Consider the following 12789-nt stretch of genomic DNA (forward strand, 5'->3'; position numbering starts at 1 on the left):
TAAATAAAACAGGTGGGCATGAGACAGGAAGTTGTTGAAGAAGTTGGGCCTAGAAAGAAAGTAGAAGATCTAGTGATTAAGAATGCTTAAAGAAATTGTTAACTATTTCAAAAAGACTAGTCTCCTTTGTAACCTATGTATTTTATCTTTTAAAGTCATGATTCTAAAAAAGGATCTATAGCCTTCCTATAGACTTCCAAAGGACTCCATGGCTCAAAATATTAGGGTGAGGAACCCTTCATCTACAGGGAAATTAAGTGAATTATTGTTCCTATTTTAAAAACGGTAATAATGAGATTATCATAAAAGTTACTTGCAAAGAGTGTTCAAATTATTGAAAGAGATAGATTTGGAGATTATCTCTGAATGTACTTTCTCCAGGTCCTTCTCCTTTTCATCATCATTAGCAGCACAGCATCAGCATCATCACATTGATATAATAATACTTTGAAGTATTGCAAAATTTGATACATATTTTCTATCTGAGCTTTCTAAAAGTTCTTTGAAGAAAGTAGTGCAGGTATCATCAATCTCATTTGACTTAAATACTAAAAATACACAATTACTTGGAACCTTCTTAATGTGAATATTCTCACTTAAGTGACACAGATCACAACCAATCCATTCCTATTTTACTGATGAGGAAACCAAAGCCCAGAGACATTTGATGACTTACCCATGTTCACACAGCTGAGTAAGTCTTGTACTCAAAAGTAGGATTTCAGTCTAGGTCTTCATGGTTAGACCTTTATGTCTAGAAAGAAAAAACCTGGGAGGCTGAGTCTTGATTTTCTAGTGCTGGGCTTGAAGGTCATGTCACAAAGTCTTAGGAAGAAACATTTGGTTTAAGGAAGGTTTTGAAGACTCTGTAATCCTCCCTGACATACTTGGATGTTCTACATGTTGAAGAATGGGTGGATGGCTGGAGTGAATGAAAGACATACAACTTAAGAGGGTTTCAGGGACCTGGAAGAGACCACACATAAGTGAAATCCATTATTGGCAAGCACATGGAAAGTAAACCCCAAAGGTGACCGAAATGCACAGAATCTGCAAGAACTTAATTGGGTCTATTGCTAAATCTGTGGCCTACTTCAATCATGAAATTGCAGATGGTCTGTTTCTGTACTTACGGGCAAACTCACTGGTGTAACAGGCTTTCAATCTTGGATGAGAATATCCCAGCAACTCATCCAGCAGATGGTCCATTCAGTGAAGTTGATGTGGAAGCAAATGTTTAGAGAACACCTAAGCACAGCTCACCCATTTTGAGTGTGTCAACACAGCAGTTTCCACTGGAAACAATCTTTTGGTTGGAATATGAGATGTACTGAGAGTAACAGAATAACCAAACTGACCCTTATCCCATTTGGAGACTATTTGCTGTACAGCAGGCTTGGACGTAATACTTTGGGGCTTTTGGTCCTCCTTTAAACTTTGCCCTTCCAGTGAAAAATGCCCATTCCTAATATAAGGGAAGCATAAAAGATTTTCCAAATACATTATAGAGTTAGAAGTCCACAATCACCATCCTGACACTAGTGATATCCTAACTCACTTCATCCTAGAACAAAATTATTTGCTTCCAGCCCCATTTCCCCATTCCCTGGATTATGATAAAAAGTTCGAATCAGCATTTGAGAGCTGGAAGATACCTTACAGATCATGTATCATTCATCTACATTTTATAAATGATGAACTGAGGCCTTAAAATATGAATTGATTGCCCCAACCTGGCAAATGGCAGAGATAGGGTCGTTGTCCAGGCTGCATATCACCCTACTCTTCCCCAACACACACACTCTCCATCATTCTACCAGTTTAGCTAAGGTTTGAGAGTTCTCCAAGTGCTAAATGAGAACATTCCATGTCCGTTCATTCCAGGCCACTAGGAAAGGTCAACTCATCAAGTTGCTGACTATGATTTTGAACATTTTGATGATTTTTGCAGCTAAGCAAACAAAGAAAAAACCAGGGGACATATATGGAAAGAACTCTGAAGTTTCTCATTTGTATTGTTCCATATATAAGTCTCTGATGGTTGTAAAATGTAAATAACTTTCACAAGGTAAGATCCAGTATGCTGCTATATTATGAAGAATTCTCAAGTTCAGATTGTCGTTATATTTGGAAATGGAAACAAGTAGACATGAGAAGGGAGCTAAAATGGGACGCATTGATGAACTTGATCTGGCATTTCGAGGTTCCTCAATATTAGAAACTTAATGACCAAATGTCACTATGAGGGCAAAGGTTAGGTTTGAGAGCAGTAGAAAGAAGGGGGACCTACAACAATGGATTATAGGCTAAAGACAGGGGGGAAATCCAGAAACTTCCAGTGGCAGCAAAGTCTAATATAAAATAGATATTAATTTGAGATGTTACCTAATAAAAACATACACAATATTAATACAAATATTAGGAGCTTAATTCATGGGCAACTATAGTGTAAATACATGGAAAAACCACTAAGTTTGGAGTGATAGGACCTGGGTTCAAATATTGCCACTATTATTTAGCTTATTTATGACTTTAGGTAAGTCAAATTTCTCTAAGTTTCTTCCTTTGCAAAATGAAGGAGTTGGACTAGATGGCCTCTGAGAGCCTTTCCTGCTCTAATCTATGATCCCATGATTATGAGTTTCTGTAAGAATAGGCAAAGGCAAAGAAATCGTATCACCCAGTGTCAAGTTCAGGGGTATTCGGTAAGATCTCTGCTGCCAGCTTTGCAGCCAGGTGCGATGAGGTCACCTTCACCTCAGTGGGCAGATGAAGACTGATTAAAGGGGGAGGAGAGACAAGGTCAGGGAAAGTCCATTTGCCATTTGCCTGGTTATTCAATACCAGGAAAGACTGACATTGCCACGTGCCTTTTTTGGTGACACCATAGATTATGTTCACACAGTGACTCAAAACTTCCTTGTTTCGCCTGAGCAACAATAGCCAAATAGGATTCACCAATGTGGTTAATTCCATGGAGATCCTGGCTTGAGAGTTTCCTCTTGCTACCACGCCTTCTTAACTCTGTCCCCAAGAAAATGAAAAAAAACATCATGCATAATAAATGAGAGCTAAAGACCCAATAATAATAGCTGCTAATAATATTCCATTTTTATATAGAATTTCAAGATTTCTAGAGAGGAACTGAAGGCACAGTAGAGAGCTGATCTTGAAGTCTAGAAGACTTGAGTTTAAACTCCATCTCACAGGGAACAACTAGATGGACCAGTAGATAGAGTTCCTGAGGCTGGCATCAGAAAAATTCATATTCCTGAGTTCAAATCTGACCTTAGAAGCTAACTATATGATCCAGAGTAAGTCACTTAAATCTGTCTCAGTTTCCTCATCTGTCAAATGAGCAGTGGAAGGGAATGGCAAACCATCCAGTATCTTTGCCAAGAAAACCCCAAGTGGGGTCATGAAGAGTCAGAGATGTCTGAAAAATGACTAAACAACAATTAAATTCAGATCCCACTTTCTGCTGAAGCCTTTCCCTACAGTCCCTCCCCAAGTAACTTCTTTTTTAAAGTGACCTTTCACCTATTATAGGTGTATCTATGTACATACCTAGTCATATCCATGCCATCTCCCCATTAGAATGTAAGCTTCTTCTAGGCAGGCACTATTTTTGCTCTTTCTATGTATGCCATCACTTAGCACAGTACCTGACTCACAGAAAGAAGCTAATAAATATTTGTTGATTGTGAAAATGTTAGATTTGGTTAATTTCACTTCTTAGGGTCCTAATCAACTCTCTATGACTATAAGTTACAGAAAGAGGAATATCTTCATTCATAGATAATATCCTTATTAAAGGTTCTCTTTACCCATGAAATCACAGGCCTAGAAAAAAAAAAGAAATGGGGTGAGGGAGAAGTTTCTCTCTCAAGAATGTGGAGTAGAAAATCCAAGAATTATTATTTCCATTTTATAACCAAGGAAACAGAAATATGAAGAGCAGAACTCAAATTAGGTCAATATGAAATTATAATTGCTTACTATAAGTGAAGCACCTAGCTAGGTGCTGGGATACAAAGAAAAAAAATATTGATGTTGAGAATCTCACATTCTAATGGGGGAAACATGATGCTTTCAACTACATATAAACAAGATACAGGCAGCATCCATTGGAAATCCTCAAGAAAAGGAAGGCACTAGGTTTAAGGGGGATCTAGAAAGGTTTGTTGTAGAAGCTTTCAACAATGGCAGAAAATGAATTTTCCTACCTTAGTAAACTAATTTACACCTAGCAATACCAGTCTAAGATCCAACTCCTTTCTAGCAATTTCTTTCTACCATACCATGAGATAATAGAATAGATGTCAAACACTTTAGAAACTTGAAACTATAAAATATTGCTAAACATAAGAGTAAATGAACTTTGTTCTAGAATTCTGTCCACATTCAATCTAGCTTATTCTCTTCTAATTCTTCAGTACTGTATTAAATTCATTTCTATCAATCTGCAGTGTATCTCCAAGACATATGTTGTGCTGAGCCAGTTCTATGATTTATTCATTCATATCATAGTCTGGATGATAGGTTATCTTCTAAAAATCCAAGTATTCTTTCAGCTATGCTAGAGGCAGAGATAGAGATATAAATAGAGATCTGGATATGAATGTATAAATTTCCATGTAGAAAGTATCTAGGGGATACCATAGTATATAGAGATCTGGGCTTGGAATCAGGAAGACTCATCTCCCTGATTTCGAATCTGACCTTGGAACCTTACCTGCTATGTGACCCTGGGCAAGTCACTTAACCCTGTTTCCTCATTTGTAAAATGAGTTGGAGAAGGAATTGGCAAACCACTCCCATATCTTTGCCAAGAACACTCTAAATGGGGTCACAAAGAATCAGACGTGACTGAAGTGAAAAAATATAATTAGGACTGAAGGTATAGGTATAAGTATAGATAAAAATGATATATAGCTATAGATATTCATGTAAATATACATATGAATACAGAGATAGATAAATCATTCTAAATCATTGCTTAGCACAATCAAAACTATATATCAAAGATCAATGGTATCCTCTGTGATGGATGCAAATTGACTCTATCATATTGAAAATAACAAATTATGAGTATCCAGACATTGAAAGATAATGACTAAGAAATGTATGAGTGGAAATTATTGTAATATTATAGGCAAGGGGAAATAGGGGCATGAATTAAGAAGGTGGTCTTACAAATAGAGGAAAAAAGCATAAAAGGAAGAAATGTTTTGGGAGAAAATAATTCATGGCAACTAATTCAATATGGAGAGGTAAGTAAAAGTCAAGGATGCCTCTGAGGCTACAAATCAACCTGCATGACTAGAAGGATATTGATAACCTCAATGGAAATAGGTACTTGGGACAAGGAGTGTGTTTTAGATAAAATAACAAAGATAATATGTTCTTTTCCCAGCACTGACTTTGAAATAACTATTAAACATTCAGATGGACCTATCTTTCAAGATGTTAGAAATATAGGGGACAGCTAGGTGTCTCAGTGGCTTGAGAGCCATATCTAGAGATGGGAGGTCCTGGGTTCAAATTTGGCCTCAGAACTTCCTTACTGTGTGATCCTGAGCAAGTCACTTAACCCTCATTGCCTAGCCCTTACCACTCTTCTGCCTTGGAACCAATAGAGTATTGATTCCAAGACTGAAGGTAAAGGTTTAAACATATAGACACTGGTGGTCAAAAGAGAGATGAAGGCTGGATATTTAGGTTTGGGAGTCATTTGAGTCAAAATCATCATTAAATCCATGAAAGCTGATGAGTTCACCAAGAGAGAAAGAAAGTAGAAAGGAAATAAGGTCCTGAAAAGGGCTTAGAACTCTAGTTCTCAGAACCCAAACAAAAGTAACAGGACTAGGATGATGATCTAGCTGAAGAGATTAATTGGAAAGGAATAGTTAGAGAAAGCAATATCAAGAAAGCCCACGGAGGAGAGAGTATTCTGCAGGATCAGACAATCAAAAATGTCAAATGCTTCAAGGAAGTCAAGAAGGATGGACACTAAAAAAGGGCTATTGGATTTTTGCATTAAAGAGAATATTGGTGAATTTGGGAGAACTATTTCAGACAAAAATTAAGATTAGAAGTCAGATTTCTGGGATTTGAGCAGTGAAACGGAGATGAGGAATGGGGGTAGAGGGAGAACTTTTTTCCAGGAGTCTAACTGTTAGAAAGAGAACTGTCAAATGAGAATTTTGGATGTTGGCAGGATCCAATAAAATTTTTGTTTGAGATATGGAAAATTTAGGCATATTTTCAGGCATCAGGAGAATGAATAAAGAGAGATCTAATATTTACAAGATGGGAAACTGACTGTGGTCCTCCAAAGGGGTCCTGATTCTTAATTTTCCAATCAAACCACCAGATATTGTGCTCTGGCTTATAAATGTCCTCTTCCATAGGAAAGCCAAGCCAAACTAACCCAGTGAGATGAGAGAGTGAAGAATGAGTAAGGACAGAAGGGGAAAAAGTGATGCACTGGGCAATTCAGCACTGTCATGGTGGTTAGACTTGTGGAACAACATCTGTTAACACCAGTGCCTGTCAGGCCTTTCCCAGAGCTCTGGGCTCTAATCACTGCTGTTCTTCAGCATCCCAACTTAAGTTTCCCTAACAGGTGTGTTTGATTCTTCTAAGTGATTTCCTTATGACTTAGCAGAGAACAGCATTCTCCAAGTCAGAGAGGAGGGAAGGGAGAGGCAGCTGTCAAGATCATTTGATTTCAGCAAATACCATGCTAGTTAGGAAAAATCAGCAAGAATGTATCAAGTGATGAGTGGCTATGTAAGACTATAACAGAGATTCTTAGCATTTCTTGTGTCAGATCCCCATGGCTGTCTGCTGAAGCCTATCAACTCTTCTGAATATATACAATAAAATAGATAGAATCACACAGGAAATCAATTAGATTGAAATACAGTTATCAAATACATATGTCTGTGTGCATGCACACACATAGAAACATACACTCCAAATTTATCGGCCCCAGGTTAAGAACTCCTGATTATAGAAAGAGAATATGTGATCCAGGATGTGTGGCTTGAGTTCAGCCCCCAGATTTGTCAATGATGACAAATGCCATATAAATTGGAATTCGTAGCCCTTCTACATAGTTTTTGCTATTCATTTCAACAAGTACTTACTAATATTCATTACACAGATATAAAAATTAATAGTTATGTAAATGCTATGTTCTCTTCCCTTCCTAAAAATGAAAGTTCCCTGAGGTCAGAGACATCTTTTCCCCCTTTGCTTTCCTTATATTCCCAGAGCTTTGCCTATAATTATTGTTAATACTGAGTCTCTTCAGTCCCAGGTCCAACACTTTTGTGACCCTATTGGAGGTTTTCTTGGCAAAAATACTGGAGTGCATTGCTATTTCTTTCTCCAGTTCATTTTACAGATGAGGAAACTGAGGCAAACAGGATAAAGTGACTTGCCCAGTGTATGAGGCTGGATTTGAACTCACGAAGATGAATCTTTCTGGTTACAAGGGCAATGCTTCATCCACTGTACCATCTAGCTGTCCTTTGCACATAAGGGGTTAAATTAATAAAAAATAAAAGCAAATTGGATTGAATTACATTAAGGTCCTATTTTTGCAAGCACCTGCTCTGTTGGACATACAATGATAATTAAAATGGAGCTTTTGAAAGATTTTATAATCCAGAAGAATTGCTTGAGATCTACAGATGGGCCAGCAGAAGAGCAAGATGAAGTTAAATGATGGCAATAGGAACAGAAGTGACACTGGGCAGCTAAGCCAATTAAGCTCTGAGGAATTCTATTTTCTCATCTCTAAATTAATGGACTTTGCATAGTTGGCTTCTGAAAGTCTTTCAGCTGTATATCTCAAAACTTAGTGAAACTGGGTTCAAGCCTGGGTTTTTGCAAAAGGTTCTACTCAATGGTGAACCGAATGCTTACTTGAAACTCCAAGCCTGTGAGTTGTAGAAATCTTGGAAGAGGACCATTACTTTTTCTGTTTTTCATTATGGAGAGAGGACACATATGGTTTTGAGGCTCTCTTCAGGAAGTTGTCCCTAGAGGGAAAAAAGACTTTGGAAAGAAGCTAACATATAGAAGTAGCTGGATCCTTAACATGTCCCTGGGACAGATAAATTGTATATTGGATAGAATGCCAGGCTTGGAGTCAGGAAAACACATCTCCCTGAATTCACATCTGGTATGTGACCCTAGGTAAGTCACTTAATCCTGTTTGCCTCAGTTTTCTCACTTGTAAAATGAGCTGGAGAAGGAAATGACAAATCACTTCAATATCTTTGCCAAGAAAATACCAAATGGTATCGCAGAGTCAGATAGGATTAAATAACCATGCAACAAAACATGTCCCTATTTCTACCTTGCTATACCAAAGACTTCAGGCCATTTCCCTTGGGTGAATTTAGGAAGTCATTCTCTCTGTTGAGTTCCAAGTGGAAGACTTCATTTACTCTATATTTATCAGGAATATTTTAAGCTCTGATTTTAGTTTGCTAATGAATCAGATAAGTGGGTTTATTCTCTACTATATATGTATGATGGTCTTTCTATAGTTCAAATATGATAAAAGAAGACTCCTTTTCATAAACTTGGACACTCCACCATTGAGAGAAAAGGACAAGGAAAAGAAGCTCGAACCTAAAAATCATTTCTCAAAAAAGCAACATAGAGGAAGAAGGTAGAGAGATATAATTCTAGTCCAGTATCCCCTCTTGGAGGAGAGCAGAACAGGTCAGCTTCACAGATTACATCCCCTGTTTCCTTGCAAGCAGGAATCAACCTCTTCTCTGGGAGAGGTGGATGAAATTCCATTATACCTCCTTGTGAACTGAAATTCAACAAGCCTGTATGGATATATCCATAACCTATATAGGCATGCTCACACATATAAAATAGAACTTCAAGGCAGTGTGGCTTAACACCCTGAAAATATCTTCAAATCTTCCTTTCCATAGGAGCTATGTGACGTTAGGTGACTTGTTTAATTTCTCTGAGCTTTGTTTAGTTCTATATCTGTACTTTGTTATTATTCACTTGGTTATGGTCAAGTCTGACTCTTCATGACTCCATTTAGGCTTTTGTTGGAAAAGACATAGAAGTGTTTTCAGGGTGGTGTCTCTAGAGGTGACACCTTTCCTTATAACTCACCAAAGCTAGAACATACTCCATCCCCTATTCTGTTCTCATCTTGCATCTCTATGCCTTTGCTCAAACTATTTCCCAAAGTTTCTCCAGCTCATTTTATAGATGAGGAAACTGAGGCAAACAGGATTAAGTGACTTGCCCAATATTCTGAGGCCAGCTTTGAATTCAGAAATAAGAGTCCTCCTGACTTCAGACCCAGTACTCCATCCACTGAACCACTAATATAGGTACTATTTGCCTTGAAAAGTTACAATCGATAATGTACATATGAAGTACTTTGTAAACTTTTTTTGTTAAGCACCTTGAGGGAAAAATATTTTTTTCCTTATTATCATTGTATGTCTACAGTCTAACAAGATATTTATATAATAGGCATTTTTAGCAAATGCTGTTTCAGTTGGATTGAACTGAATCGAAGTTATTTGGTTCCCTAAACCTTGGGCTGAGTTTCTTTGGTTCAGTTGTCAGCCATCTATTATCAGCTCAGAACCCCTGGGCTCAGACTTTTTTCCCCATCCTGTGAAATGCATTAACTATTTTGTTTAAACCTCAAGGACTATCGTTGTATCTTCTACAAAACTAATTTATGGTGTGGTTAGGAAGTTTGGATTCTTTCTATACTTAAAATTAAATCCTCACATGTAAGCATCTTCCTTTCCTAATCCACTCAACTGAAAGTTCACAGACTTCCAGGACCTTCCTTTTAAAAATAATAGCAAAAGGAAATATGAGACCAAATAACCAACCCACCCTCTCCCAGCATTGAACCACCTCCCCTAGAAGACTGTGCTCATTTTCATCAAAGTAAGAGCTTACACAGAGAGCCTTCACTTGAGTGAGCTTTCTTGTTCTTGTCATGATATTCTTTGTCTGAAAAAGCTTCAGTGGTTTCTCATTGCCTATTAAAAACATCAGGGATCCCCTGCAATCTCTCTCTCCTTCCACACTGTCTCTTCATATTTTCCATTACTTATTCTCTATCTCAAGCAAGCTAGAATATACTCTATCCCCTATTCTGTTCTCATCTTGCATCTCTATGCTTTTGGTCAAACTGTTTTCCAGGTCTGTAATGGATCTACTATAAACTAGAATTTATTTTTCCTAATTATTCAAGACTTAATTCAAATGCGACTTCTATGAGGTCTTCTTTGACCTCTACCTGCTTCTCCACCAACAAAAGTGATCTGTGACTCTTCAAAACATCTTGTTTGGGTCTCACCCTATATCTCTAGCTATGGAGCCTTCACTTGAGCTATCTACCAGAAAATTGGCTTCTTCCCCTGGCACCTTCCTGGGAATTGATAGGCCAGTATTGGTCTTAAATTGCTGAACTATAGGCTTTCCCTTGACATTCCAGACACTCTACCCATGGTGTAATTCCACATTTTTCTTCTCCCATTTTTGCATTATCTCCTCCATTAGAATGCAAGTTTTTTGAAGTTGGCAGTTATCTAGCAAGCACTTAGCACAGTGGCACATCATAGGCACTGAAAGATTTTCTCTCTGTGTGTGGACTTCACTGTACTTACCTCTTTCTCCCCCATTTCACAGCTATTTGTGTGCATGTCTTCCTTCCCTCTCTCCTATCCCTATTAGGCTGTAAGATCCAAAAGATCAAAATCTATTATCTATAATTTTATTCCCAAGGACTTACACAAAATGATCACTTTATAGGTTTATTATTAGTTAATTCAAGTAAGTATTACCAGAGGACTCTCAATGAAAGCTTCTGTCCATAATTGGACTTGGATTCAACTCACAAGCATGCACCATCCTGCCTTCTGCTCATCGTATGCCACTGTGTCTCTTATCCAAAAGTAAAAGAAAATGTTTTGAAAGAACTCTTCCTTCTTCGTCCCACATAGGGTAGGCATTCTGCCATGCCCTGTGTTTTCTCCTTCTACTGCTATGAGAGGATGTTGACATACTGTTGAGTGGAGCCCAGTTGGCCATTGTCCCCTTTACCCATTTGACCTCAGCCTTATGGCCTACTCCAGTATGGACACAAAGACAAACACATATATCACAGACTGAGACACAAGACACTCCTTGGTCTTAAAAGAAAGGTGGAAATGTCACAGGAAAGGGAAATTGCTAGATACTCTGGTCTAGGCTGCCAAGGGTGGAGCCCTTTACATCCCTTGACTAGGATCAGAAATGAGAAAAGGAAATACTCACTGATTTTCAGGAAACTGATATAAACCCTCATAGCTTGTGTTCAATGAAGTTTTCTGCAGAGCCACACCATTCTACCAACTTGAAATACACATTCTTTCTGCTTGTTCCATCTAAAGGCCCAAGATTCACTGACCCTTCTGTTTTGCTTGCATATTTCATAATTCATTGCTAGGAAACATCTATCCTCATCCAAAATAAAAGTTATTCTCCCCTTCCATCTTATTTTGATGAGGATTTTTAAGGTAGAATTCAAGCTTCAAGTAGGGGTTCATTAGATCATAGAGTTAGAATCTCAGAGACTATTTAGTCCAACTCTTCAATCATATGTATGAGGATGCTGAAACCACACAGGCTAAGTAAATTTTCTTATGTCACAAACAGAGGGAAGTTGTGAGAAGCAGAATTTGAGCTCAGGTCCTCTGATTCCAGAGCCAATGCTCTCTCCACCTGTACCAGCATAGGATAGAATAGTCAACCTCTAATGTAGTTCTAAGCTATAAGAGTCTATAATTCTATGAAACTGCCTTTGCTGGTTATTGATATTTGTCTAATGTTTAAGAACATTTATATGAGTTGAACTTGTTGGAGGATTATTTGATTCATTAGTAAAGAGGAACAAAGGTATCACTGATGTGTTTTATCTATCATCTCTAGTTGAACAAAATATTTTTTGATAAAATTCTTAGGGTAGCTTGCCAAATTCCATTTCTACAGAAAATGCATTGTTATAGAATGACCTTGATCCTGGCCCATTCCATAAAAGGGATTTTCCATATATTGAATGCAGAAAAACCTATGACTCACACTCTCTCACTTTAACCTCTCAGTATTTTTTTTCTAAGATAGATGAACAACAGCAAGTTTTCAAACATGAGTCAGCCAATAGATTAACACTAGGTTATGGTTATGAATCCAAGAATGTGTTGGGAGCACCTGCTATAATATACATTTTGAAACAGGGCCACAATAACAGACCCAAAATTTTACCCAATAGACTAGCCTTCTGCTTTGGGAGAAATAGTGAAATAGTGAATTGTATCAGTACTAATAAACAGAAATATGCCAATAGAAAGAGGCATCAAGACATCGTAAATAGAGGGTTAGATTTGGTAGCAAGACAAAAATGGGTTCCATTCATACCTCTGCTATTTAATGGTGTGTGACTATGGAAAAAATAAATTAACCTCTCAGATCCCAGGCAGCTGACATACAGCATCAGTGAAAGAAGCCTCAACACAAAAATGTTCCTATCCCAATGAAGTCACAGGTCTATATATTGAACACATTGACAACAAAAAAACAAAATGTTCCTAGGACTCACAAAAATAACCAGAAAAAAAGTAGAGTTAGAATATAGTGGTTTACCGAGTCCAGAAATGGAAACTAAAGGGCATAAAAATGAAGTAATTTATTTTCATTTTGCCCACATAAGGCATCTTTAGGAAATAGTAT

Source organism: Monodelphis domestica, chromosome 1 (genome assembly GCF_027887165.1).
Source record: "Monodelphis domestica isolate mMonDom1 chromosome 1, mMonDom1.pri, whole genome shotgun sequence".
Classification (NCBI taxonomy): domain Eukaryota; kingdom Metazoa; phylum Chordata; class Mammalia; order Didelphimorphia; family Didelphidae; genus Monodelphis; species Monodelphis domestica.